Below are 12,730 nucleotides of genomic sequence, written 5' to 3'. Positions count from 1 at the left end.
AGGGCATGCATATATATTTCACTTAGTGCCTAACAGAACCTTGACACACGCTGTTGGATTGGACGGTTCGCTTGTCCAGGGGGGTGGCATTCCGGCTCAGACTATAAATGGAATCTAAAGGGTCAGGGCTTCCTCAAGTTTTTTAAACGCCTCTTGCTCCCCCCGCCCCTTCTTCTCCACCTCCCATCTATAAAGGAGAAAGAAGGCTAACAAAGCCAGCCGCAGTGGGTTTGGCGACAGGAGGTGGATGTACCTTTTTCTTCATAGAATTACAGTCCTGTTGAAGCTGTAAATCTTTTTTTTTTTTTTTTTTTCCAACTTAAGAAACTACCGGATTCAGTTTCAACTTGGAATTTTGGCAGAGGCCGTTACCAACTTTCACCCAGCTTCTTCCCTGCTCCTGCCCCTCCCTCCTTGGCCATGATTTGCAAGAAAATGTTGGTCAGCAGAGAGGTCATTGGTAGTGTTCAAAAATAAAAAGCAGACGTATAAGGAAACTCCATCAAGTCTTAAAGTGGTTTCCTTTCTAGGGAGTATAGTCTCTGCCTCCCTTTGCACCCCTCTCTGTGTGTCCGTGTCTACCCTAAAGAAAAATAATTTAAAAATTATTTCTTATAATATGATTTTCTGTACAATTTAATAAAGAATAATAGTAAATTAGTTTTCATTCAAAGCGTACATTTAGCCATGTTGCTTTCTAAATGACATAAAATGGAATTATTTATCACCTGAATGTTTTATTGACGCTAGAGGGACAAGTACATTTTTAGGAAAATAAAAAGGATTTTAATTGTCAATACTGTTATATGTTTTGCTAGAAACTTGGTATTTGCTTTTTCTTATTTTTGCCCTTGGTTTTTAGCTGGCAAGGTTAGGCTCTTACTAAGTAATATATGAAAACCAAAACTGGGTGTATTACTGTATATCTTTAGTCCCAGTACTGGGGGCGGGGCAGAGACAGGCAGATCTCTCCGAGTTCAAGGCCAGTCAAGGCCATTCTGGTCTAGATAGTGAGTTCCAGGACAGCATGAGCTACATAGAGTGACCCTGTCTTGAAAACAAGCAAGCAAGCAAGCAAGCAAGCAAACAAACAAATTTATGAAAACGAGTGGTTATAAATTTGTAAGTGACAAATCGTACCAGAGAGTGTATTACCATTATATTACTGCCTAGTGTCATCCTCACTTTTGTTGTTTAACTTGCCTGACATTTAATTAATGAGTTCTTAAATAATAAGATGAATATTAATATTATTATTGTGTGTATGTTTGCATGATGCACATTTGTGGGTGCAGCTTGCATGTGCATGTCAGAGGGCACCTTTGTGAAGTTGCCTCTCCCACATTAATGTGGGTTCTGGAGTGGAACGCAGGTCATCAGGTTTGTTCAACAAACACTAACCACTGAACATTGACCTTGGAAGTAGTTGTCAGAAAAGCAAAACAGTAATCAGTTGGGAGTCTTAGGTAAACTTATTTATATGCTATACATGAATATATTATGTATACACATATATGTATATAAATGTGTGTGTGTGTGTGTATGTCTTAATTATCACATATAGTTGTGGTTAAATACAGCAGTTTGTTCTGGTTTGATAAAAGTCTTCCCCATGCATTGTAACCAACAGAGATTAAGACTCTCATACTATTAGTCTGGGGCGGTGATAGTGGGCACCCCTTCAATCCCAGCACTTGGGAGGTGGAAGCAAGTGGATCTCTTTAAGTTCAAGGCTCATCTGGTCTACAGAGTGAGTTCCCTGACAGCTAGGGCTACACAGAGAAAACCAGTCTTGAAAAACCAAACACCAAACAAAATGAACCCCCCCCAAACCTCCTCATAATGTCAATAATTCATCTGTTAACAAATGATCTACCACTAAGTGGTCTCTGCAGCTCATGCACTGGACCGATTTACTGGATTCTCTTGCCCATATGCATTCAATACAATCATTACATTTCCATCTCAGGACAAACACCTTTTAAATAATCCTAAATTAAATTACTGTCAAACTGGTACAAACAAACAAACACCATATATATGAATGAACTATCAAGTATTGCTCTCATACATATTTACACTATGTAAATGGGCTAAACATATCTATTCCTTAAATGATCATCACTTCCTTATGGTGAAAATATTCAAAGTCTCTCTCTCTCTCTCTCTTTTTTTGTTTTTGTTTTGAGTGCTCTGACCACATTGCCCCAATCTGTGGCTGTCCTACTGTGTACCCACACACTACCTCTGACCCCTCTGTCTGTAGTCTGGTGGTAACCTTCTATTCTCAACTTTAATTGAGCTCTCTCTCTCTCTCTCTCTCTCTCTCTCTCTCTCTCTCTCTCTCTCTCTCTCTCTCTCTCTCTCTCTCTCTCTCCTCTCTCTCTCTCTCTCGCTCTCTCTCTCTCTCTCTTTCTCTCTCTCTCTCTCTCTCTCTGTGTGTGTGTGTGTGTGTGTGTGTGTGTGTGTGTGTGTGTGTGTTTTGAGACAAGGCCTTGCCATGTAGTCCAGGCTGGCATTCAGATTGCAGTGATCAAGTTGCTCAGATTCCCACATCTGTTGGGATGACAATTGTATTTAACTGTACTTAGCTCAGATCAACATAGTTTGATTTTTTTAAATATACAATTTATATGTTCATTTGTGTTTTGCCTGCATGTATGTCTGTGTGAGGGTATCATAAGCCCCAGAACTGGAGTTACAGTCACATTTGAGTTGCCATATGGGTGCTGGGAATTGAACCCGGGTCCTCTGGAAGAACAGACAGTACTTTTAGCCACTGAGCCATCTCTCCAGCCCCAAGATCAACCTACTTTGTATTCATTGTGAGACTACTCAGCACCTGCTGCTCTGGCTTGCGGAGAATGTTTTTACAGCTCTCTCCTGGATGTTCTCCTTACCACAGACTCTTGATCACCTACATTTAGATGTTGATAAGTTTTTCTTACATACAAGGCAGCCATAGAAATCTGAATATTTTTTATCTAAGTATATGGCTTCTAAATAATTAGGATATAATTAAAATAATACTGTTTATGCTAGAATCACCACTTTTACAAATAGCAGAGAACTGTTCACTGGTTTGTTTTTCTTTGGGATTTTCTACAGTAAGTATGCTCTTTTAATTATGTCACTGTTCACAGCTTATATCACGTTGCATATAGAAAGCGCTTACAATGTTGAAAGGGTTGGTGGGCAAGGGAGCTTTACACAGAGGCAGCCAGGCCATGATGAAGTCAAGCTGACATTTATTCTTAAAATCCCCAAGGAGACTTACTAATGTAAAGATGTCCAGACTGGAGAACCCAGTAGGATGCATGGGAATCCCCTAAATTGTAAAAAAAAAAAAAAAAAAAAAAAAAAAAAAAAAAAAAAGGGATTCTTTTTATATCCAAGTGAAAAACAGAAACAACAAATATATGGTAATCTTTATGTTTTGTTAACTCATTCAAATTGTTTGAAATTAGTAATGGCAACCAATAGTAGCAATTTCTGTATTAAGACCTCGAATGCTCAAAATTGGAAACAGAGACCTTATTTTCATAACTAAGCAAGTGGCTTGTGATTGCTATGTATTTGAGTCCTTTTGTGTTACCAAATATATACCACAGATTTGTGGATTCATAGAGAATAATGTGTTGCTGTGACTTTTTCTTCTTGAAATCACAGATAAAGAGTTCCTCGTATGGGGCTGGAGAGATGGCTCAGAGGTTAAGAGCACTGGCTGATACCAACTCACAAGGCCAGTGAGATTGTTCAGTAGTTAATATTTGGCGTGCAAGTTTTCCATACCCAGAATCCACGTTACAGTGGTAGAAGAGGACGAACTCCACAGAGTTGTTCTCTGGCACCCACAAGCAAGCTGTGTCCACAAACGTGTATCTCTCTCACACACATACACACACACACACACACACACACACACACACACACACACACACACAGAGCCAGCCAGGCCATGATGAAGTCAAGCTGACATTTGTTCTTAAAACCCCCAAGGAGACTTACTAATGTAAGATCTTCAGACTGGAGGACCCAGTAGGATGCACGGGAATCCCCTAAATTGTATTCTTAACGCTTTTTTTAATTTATCCCCAAATAAAATGTTTAGTTATATATATATTCCCCTCACCTTTGGTTTTTCGAGACAAGGTTTCTCTGTGTAACAGCCCTTGCTGTCCTGGAACTCTTTGTAGACCAGACTGGCCTTGAACTCACAGAGATCCATCTGCCTCTGCCTCCCAAATGCTGGGATTAAAGGCAGGAGCAGGAGCCACCATACCCAGCCAAAGATATATATATATATATATATATATATATTATATATATATATATATATATATATATAATATATATATATATATATATATAAATAAAAGTAACACAAACACAGAACAATTTTCTGAACAAAAAGAAAGAGGAAGGAAGAGATAAAGAAAGAAGTACATCATTTCATTTCTATTTGGTATCTTTTCTTTCTGTACTTGATAAGGTATTATATACATTTTAAAATTGATATACAAGTCAGGCTTCTCATTCTCTGAGGAGAAAGGGAGTGGGGGGAGGTGAGGTAAAAGGGAGGGACTGGGAGGAGAGGAGGGTGGGAAAGCTGTGATCCAGATGTAAAGTAAATAAATAAGTTAATTAATGAAAGAATTTAGGATAACTTAAATATACAACTAAAAAATAGTTCTATTGGACCAATATGTATATTTGTCATTTGAGTATTATTAGTGACACACGGAAATCAGTTTATGGAAAAATAATTTAGAGGCATTTACAAATTGTAATGCTGACTTAGTTTAATATGGTAATCAGAATTAGAATGGAATTTCTCTATTGACCCGTTTGTGGAGCTATGTGACACCAACTTGCTGCGAGGGAGGGCGTGGATAAGGCAACAGCTGAGGATTCCTGTTCTCAGTGGCAGCTGATGACTGCCGAGACCTTCCAAGTGTTCCTTATGTGTGATTGTACCATTTGCTGTGCAACTTGGTTTTTTTTTTTTTTTTAGGTGCTTACCAAAGCTCAGGGGAATGACACTTGAAGACGGCAAAGACACCATGGCTTACCACATGGTTAAGTTCTGCCACATGCTAATCCTTTTCTTATTTGATTCAGACAGATACTTTGTCTTCTTTTTTGAAACTCTTGGGCTTAGGCACTGAAACAACCGACATTTCTCTTTTTTCCCTGGATTATATGACAGCCTTGGATACACAGCCACTGAGCAGGCAACAGCTGTAACTTATACACACTTCACAGTTGTTTTAAGCCTGACACATAATACAGTATGCACGAGTAAGGTGGTATTATAATTGGGTAGTAGTGGGCGAATCAATTGGGGTTCAATCTTGTTCTCTTGGAAAACTGATAAGAGTGTTGGAGTTTAAAATGGGGTTCTGGTAACATAGAGTTAGAAAGACTGACTTCTTGTCGTGAATGAAGGCAACTGTAAATCTACCAAGGCTGGTAATTAGTCAGCAATTAGTTCTAGCTGGCAGGCAAGATGGCAGATCATGCTGGTCTGGAGGAGCTTGTGTGGCCTCAGGGAGAATGTGTGTGGGGCTTCAAGCAGCAGAAAGCCATTGCCAGCAGATGGAGGAGGTGGTGGCCAAATGCTTAAAACTGAGGACACAGCTGGGCCATGAAAAAGTCACATAGAAGTCTGTGGTCAAAACCCCCAAGGGTATAAGAAACTACATTCCATGGCAGATGGCCATTATGGAGATGCCACCATGCACTGTTTCAGATGCCATGGAGTAGAAGTAACTGGTGTATCTGTGTTTGAATTAAAAGGAACAGTGACTGGAAAATACAGAGATGTCAAACGTATTTATGACCTAAAGGATCACCTGCTGTCCTTTCTTTATGACCTCCCTATTCCTTTGCTCCATGTTTGGTAATGAATAAACTGACCAACACTAAGTGCTACCACATAGCTAAGGTGTATTGCTGGGTTAACCCAGCTACGGCCCTAGACCATTATGGTGAATGCCAATAGTGTAATTTTGACATTGCTGGCTAGTTTGACGCTCTGGTTCCTGATTTGCAATGTATGAGATTATGAGTTCACTTCAGATAGGCAACTTCCTGATCAAGGTAAATGGTCTGTTCATCCTAGATGGGGTGTCTGCAGTCCGTGGTGTTCCTGACAGTAAGTTCTGTATCAGCTGGTCTCTGGTGGACAAGCTGGATAAGGCATCCTTGGAGGAAAGGAAGTATGAGATGGTGGAGGAGAAGGGCATTGGACCTGAAGCAGCTGACAGCATTGGAGACCATGTTGTGCAGTGTGGTGGGGTGTCTTGCTCTAGGATCCTAAACTGTCCCCCAAACAAGCAGGCCTTCAAATGCTTGGAAGACCTAAAGCTGTCATTTGAGTATGTAGCCCTATTGACATTGATGACAAAATCTCCTTTGACCAGAGCCTTACTATAGAGTTGGACTGTATACTATACTGGGGTCCTCAGTGGGCAATAATGCTACAGACCCCAACCCAGGCAGGGGACAAACCTCTAGGTGGGGGCAGTATGACAGTATAGCTGCTGGAGTACATAACAATGGGCTAACAGTCATGTTTGACTCCAAAGGATACAAGGTGCCATGTGTAGGGCTCAACTTTGGAGTGGAAGTGGTCTTCTCCACTGTTGAACAAAGATTAGAGGCTTTGGAGCAGTGGTTCTCAACTTGTGGGTCGTGGCCCTTTTGTGGGATGAACGGCCCTTTCATAGGAGTTGCACATCAGATATCCTGCCTATCAGATATTCACATTACTATTCATAACAATAACCAAATTATAGTTATGAAGTAACAATGAAAATAATTTTATGATGGGGGGGGTCATGACAACACTAGGAACTGTATTAAAGGGTCTCAGCATTAGGAAGGTTGAGAACTGCTGTTTTGGAGGAAAAGGTATGGGTCACAGAGATTCAGGTGCTTCTGGTGTCTGCACAGAAGAAGCTGCAAGAAGAGAGACTGGAGCTCATCTCAGAGCTGTGGGATGCTGGGATCTAGGCTGAACTTCACTATGAGAAGAACAGCTGTAGTTCTTTGAGGGAATAGACATACCATTAGCAGACATTATTGATGGTCATCATTGGTGGCCATCCTTGGTGGTCATCATTAGTGGCCATCATTGGTGTTCATCATTGGTGGCCATCATTGGTGGTCATCATTGGTGGTCATCATTAGCTGTCATCATTGGTGGTCATCATTGATGGCCATCATTGGTGGTCATCATTGGTGGCCATCATTGGTGGTCATCATTGGTGTTCATCATTGGCGGCCATCATTGGTAGTCATCATTGGTGGTCATCATTAGCTGTCATCATTGGTGGTCATTCTTGGTGGCCATCATTGGTGTTCATCATTGGTGGCCATTATTGGTGGTCATCATTGGTGGCCATCATTGGTGAACAGGAGCTCAAGGATGGTGTCATGAAGCTCATTCAATGACTGGTAGGGAAGGGTACATGTGCAAAGACCTTGTGGAGGAGATGGGAAAGAGAACCAGTGCCCCGTGAATCTGCTGAACTGAGAGAACTAACAGAAGAAACAGGGCTGGCATTGTTTGGGATAAAACAAAACTGCGTATGTACTTAAATAGTTTGAACATCCATGTTGTAGCAGAAGACTGAGGGATGGTCAGAATGAAGGCTTGTGGTTTTGTGTTGCTATTGTTATCTTGTTATTGGCAATAATAATACCCAGGCACTACACTTTCTTTGTGGGTGGCGGCAGAGTATAGATGTGTTAATCTTCAAATCACTGCCTCCTAAGCTCTGGAGAGGGACCTAAGATGGCCTTATTGCAGAGCCACACATCAGACGGAACAGATGACGCCCTACAACCTATCACCAAATGTCTCATAATTGGGTTGACACAAAGAAGAAAGGAGTTATAAGTGAAAGGTGAGGAGAGGATTTTATGCAAAAGAAAGAATGTACACTACTCTTTACAGAGGGTTAAGTGCATTAAATGTGGTTAAGTATCAGAAAATATAAAGAAACCTAGAAAAATGTCTTTAAAATGGTAGGATAGCATGGGGAATTGACTATACCACTTGTCATTTCTGAAGACTGGGAGAGAGAAGAGAGGAAGAAAGGGAGAGAGGGAGATGGAGGGAGAGACAGACAGAGACAGAGAGACAGAGAAGTGAGAGTGTTAAAACCTGAACACTCAGGCTGGAGAGATGGCTCAGAGGTTAAAAGCACTGCCTACTCTTCCAAAGGTCCTGAGTTCGATTCCCAGAAACCACACGGTGGCTCACAACTGCCTATAATGAGATCTGATGCCCTCTTCTAGCCTGCAGGTATACATGCTAGCAAAACATGTATACACAATAAATAAATAAATCTTAAGAAAGAAAGAAAGAAGAAAAGAAAGAAACTTGAGCATGCATCTTGCCTGCGTATGTATCCTCAGAGTAAAGTAGGAATACCAATGGAAGGCCGGTACAGCGAGAGAAATTTTTGTTTTTTTTAATTTATTTTTATTTTATGTTCTTTGGTGTTTTGCCTGCATCGATGTCTGTGTGAAGAAGTTGTCAGAAACCCTGGAACTGGAGTTACAAACAGATGTGGACTGCCATGTGGGTGCTTCCAACTGAAGCCCAGTCCTCTGGAAGAGCAGCCAGTGCTCTTAACCGCTGAGCTATCTACTAGTGACAGCAATTAAAAATAATAGTTTTGAGAGAACAAAGTGAATAAGGGATGTTTACCTGTGGGTTAACAAACTCCTGTGAAAAAAGAGGAGTCAGGAAGCGTATTTCCACCTTGTAATAAAAACATTAAGAGGAGGGACCCTGACCAGTTCAGTGTCAGAAATTCATTTTTTTTTCTAGGTCATTTACCCAGGTACCTGGCCTTGTGTGCATGTAAATTCATGCGAATATTTCCTCGAAGCGTAGATATAGATATGCACTTAGTATCTTCCTCAAGAGTGGGGCTATAAAGGAGTAAAGTGAAGTCTTCTTGAGACAGAACTGTTGTTACTAGTTTCTTTATTCATTCTGGGAGCAAAGGAGTTGCCGGCTAATGGAACACTCAGTGTGGTGCTTTGAATGAGAAGAGTCCCCCATTGCCTTGGATGTTAGAAACACTTGGTCCAGTTTATTTCCTTGTCTGATGTGTCTGCAAATCACAATCCCCATTTGGATGAAATCTACATGGAAGTCACACCTTCTTACTTGACTTTCCCCTTAAATAGAGTAGAATTCCTGATTCTGAACATTGTGAGCTCTACCAGACAGAATTTGTTAAACCACACACTAATCCAATCTCAGTTTGTCTCCTTGGGATTCAAAGCACATCTATGATTGATCCAGACAATGATTACATGGTTCGCACAGCCCAAGCTCAAAGCCACAGCAGGTGTTGAAGGCTTAGGCTGTTCCCCCATTAGAACATTGGCTAGGGAGAGCTGGCTTGCTACTAACTAGCTGGGTGATTGCTTTCAGCTTCAAGAAGGCTTAAATATAAACCCAATAAATGGAGAGGGTAAGATCCACTGTCTGTTTTTTTACTGAAAATTTCTATAGTGTTTGTTTGCTTTTAAAAAGCAGTAGTTTTGTTATTAATAGTCACCCATTAAAAGTTAGTGTATGCTGTCCCTTCTATTCCTATAGCAACTGCCCCAGACAGGTATCATTTCCACCGTACAGGCCAAGAGACCCAAGAAATGCAACGCAATGCATTATTTACATGCAGAAGAGTCAAAATAAAAAAATATAACCAATTTTTAATGCAACCCAAGCTCTAAGCTTCCAATTGGCCAAAGGAAGGATAGCTATGTATGGATAAGATGCGTTATTTATTCACTTGGCATAGAATAGCAAGATGGCAAGGGGCCTCAGTGGGTAAAAGCATTCCCTGCCAAGTCTGATGACCTGAGAGCTTGATCCCTGAACCCCATGTGATGGAAAGAGAGAAGCCACCAACAAGTTGTTCTCTGCCCTCTCTGTGAATGCACACCCACATATAAAATGCAGCTAAATTTATAAAAGAACACCACGACAGCTTATACATGTGATTAGTGGGTTATCTTTCAGAGGAAATGGGGCTCAGGGAAAAAAAAGGGCTTCTGGGGTACCGTGAGTGTGGACAGCAGAGATCGTGGGTGTTTTTGGGAACCAGGATCTGGAAGAGCGCACAGTGACCAAGTGACATGTGCCAGACACTCGTTGCCCACAGGAAAATTCACATGGGCGATCAGCCCCTGTAGGAGCACTCCTAGGAAAGGATGGCCCACAGGCTGGGCTTCCTGCATCCTCTGCCTCCATCCAAGCTCCCCACAGCGCTCTCACCTTGTTGGCCACGCTGTATGTTTTCTTACTTTCCTGCTCAGGCCTGTCACATCTCTACCCTTTGCTAGGGAACTTTCTTGTGCACCCTGCATGGCTGCCATCTCAGATCACTTAGATTTTAATCCACATATGACGTCTTTAGAAAGATTTTGTCTTAATTTAAGCATTCTACCGGTGTGCCACTATTTAGCACAGGAATTATACTTTTTCCTATGGTCCTTATAATTTTCAGTGTTTTATCTCTTTGTTTCCTGATAGATTTAGGAACTGGGCTCTATTGGGACTCATCTATCAGGGTCTCTGTGGGATATCAAGTTCCCAACACATAATGACCTCAAAGCTATTTTCTTCCCTTCTGATATGGGTGGACAAATGTTACAGGCTTCAGTTCTTATTATAATTAAGTTGCTTGTGGCAGGTGTCACTTTTAGCATTCAGAAGAATTGGAAAAGCTAGCCCAGAAGACTGTTGATGAGTATGTGATGAACTATTGCCCCACTCTAAGCATGAGGACCTTCAGCGTATTTACAGAAGGAAACTTAAAGGGGGCTTGAAAGTCACTTCAGTCACACAGTGTCACTATAAGGAGAGCAGTAATACGCTGCTTACCAGAGACCAACAGTGAGAAGTGAAAGGGTGTTCAGTTAAAAATAAAACATACTAACTGGGGAGTGAAGATCTTCCAAAAGTGTTCTGAAATGTTGCCAACTATTTCTGCTTAAGAATAGGTGAGTGTTTAACTACTGACTTGATAAAGAACTGGGGTGAGGTAATGTAGGGTTTTTTTTCCGCCCTTTCTTTTCTTTAGATTTGCATGCCTTTCATCACTAAGTTTTTAAGCGATGCTGTTTCTTTAACACTTAATAAATTCAATCCCTGGGTAAACAGGAGAAGGGAGTTATTTTTCTCCTTTTACAGTTACCTTGTTACGGGTCATGCCACATCCAGGGCATGGATCCCATTCGTCTGGGACCGGTGCTCAGGAATGCTGTCCTGTGGAGGAGCTAGTAAGCCCCATGGAAGTGGAGTCAGCCTGCTTCTTGGCAGGGTTAGTTGCTGCTTTTCTTGGAGGCAGGGTGTAGTGTTTCTTAAGGAAGGACATTTGTAGTGATTAAAATTGCTCAGGGCTTGCTTCAGTGTGTAATTCTGGTACTGTAGTATGTAATTCTGGCAAGAAAGGCATAAGAAAGGGACAGAAAATCCCAGATGGTGGAAGGGAAGGGCACACAGTACAGATACCACCTCAAGAGAGGGGACCTGTGGCAATAGGAGAGGAGGTGCCAATTGGTCAGACTCCTGGTCAGTCAGTTGTCCTTGGTTATCTTGTCCTCCTAAAGAGAGTGGAGGGCAGACTCTAAGGACAGCGGCTGCTCATGGGCTTGCTGTCATTCCACAATTCTTAGGCACGTTCCAAGAACCAACTGTCAAAGGAAGCTTTGGAAAGTAAGGTTGTTCTTTGAAAAACAAATTGAAAATATCTTCCAGATGAAAAAGATGAAGGCATGTTAAACACCCATCTACTTTAAAAGCTAGCAGTTCCATTTTTACTTGTATGAGTTTTCTGCGAAATATGCACATAGATGCATATAAAGGCATACACACACACGCATGGCAACAGTATTCACCGCCGGGGATAACTGTAGTCCACCAAGTTGCCCACCTAGAGTAGTGTGTGTGGATATAGCACGGCACAGTCACACAGTGGAATACTGAATGGCAGTGACAGTGGACACATGACAGGCAGGTGAGATAAGGTAAGTCAAGTTCATGCAGTTTTGACTTAAAAATTCATAAACCCCAACATATTCTGAGTGATTCTATTTGTGTAAAATTCAAACCAAATTAAAAGTGACCTTAGAAGACAGGAAGGTGGAGCCCTCTAAAGAGATGGATGGGTGTGAAAGGTAGGGTTAGGATTAGGGTTAGGATATGGAGACTCTTGTAGGGACTAGTGATAACCCACGTGGCAATAGGGTAAGGACCAAACTAATGCCATATTCTATATGCTTGTATGTTCTGTAACTAATGCCGTGGTCTGTGTATGTTCCATGAGAACTTGTCCTCTAGGTGACCTCACTTCTCCCTGCATTCCGGGAATGACCATGCACTGCCGTAAACTACAGCTGCCAGCAGTCTCCAGAAACTCCAGAAACTGAGGATTAGATAGAGTTAGCTCCCAATGTGCCTCTGAGATAAAACAAAACAAAACAAAACAAAAAACAAAGAAAACCTTCCCCTTGAGACTCAGCCTCCACCCCACCTGCCTAAAGGTCGACATTTGTGACCCACAGTCCCTCCCCCGCTTATATATTTTTCCCTTAGAAACCCATTACCCTTGAAGCTCCGGTGCCACTCTCCTATCCTGCTGTGTCAGGAAGGATTGTGACCCGAGCTCGAGCCCATAGTACAGGACCCTGTGTATGT

General features: G+C 41.6%; 1 pseudogene; it reads left to right on the top strand.

Moving 5' to 3' along the window:
- The first annotated feature begins 5,509 nt into the window (after positions 1 to 5,509).
- Positions 5,510 to 7,526, top strand: LOC127196720 (histidine--tRNA ligase, cytoplasmic-like; annotated as a pseudogene).
- Positions 7,527 to 12,730: the final 5,204 nt, after the last annotated feature.

This window comes from Acomys russatus, chromosome 12 (genome assembly GCF_903995435.1).
Source record: "Acomys russatus chromosome 12, mAcoRus1.1, whole genome shotgun sequence".
Lineage (NCBI taxonomy): Eukaryota > Metazoa > Chordata > Mammalia > Rodentia > Muridae > Acomys > Acomys russatus.
This window is presented reverse-complemented; position numbering and strand designations above follow the sequence as displayed.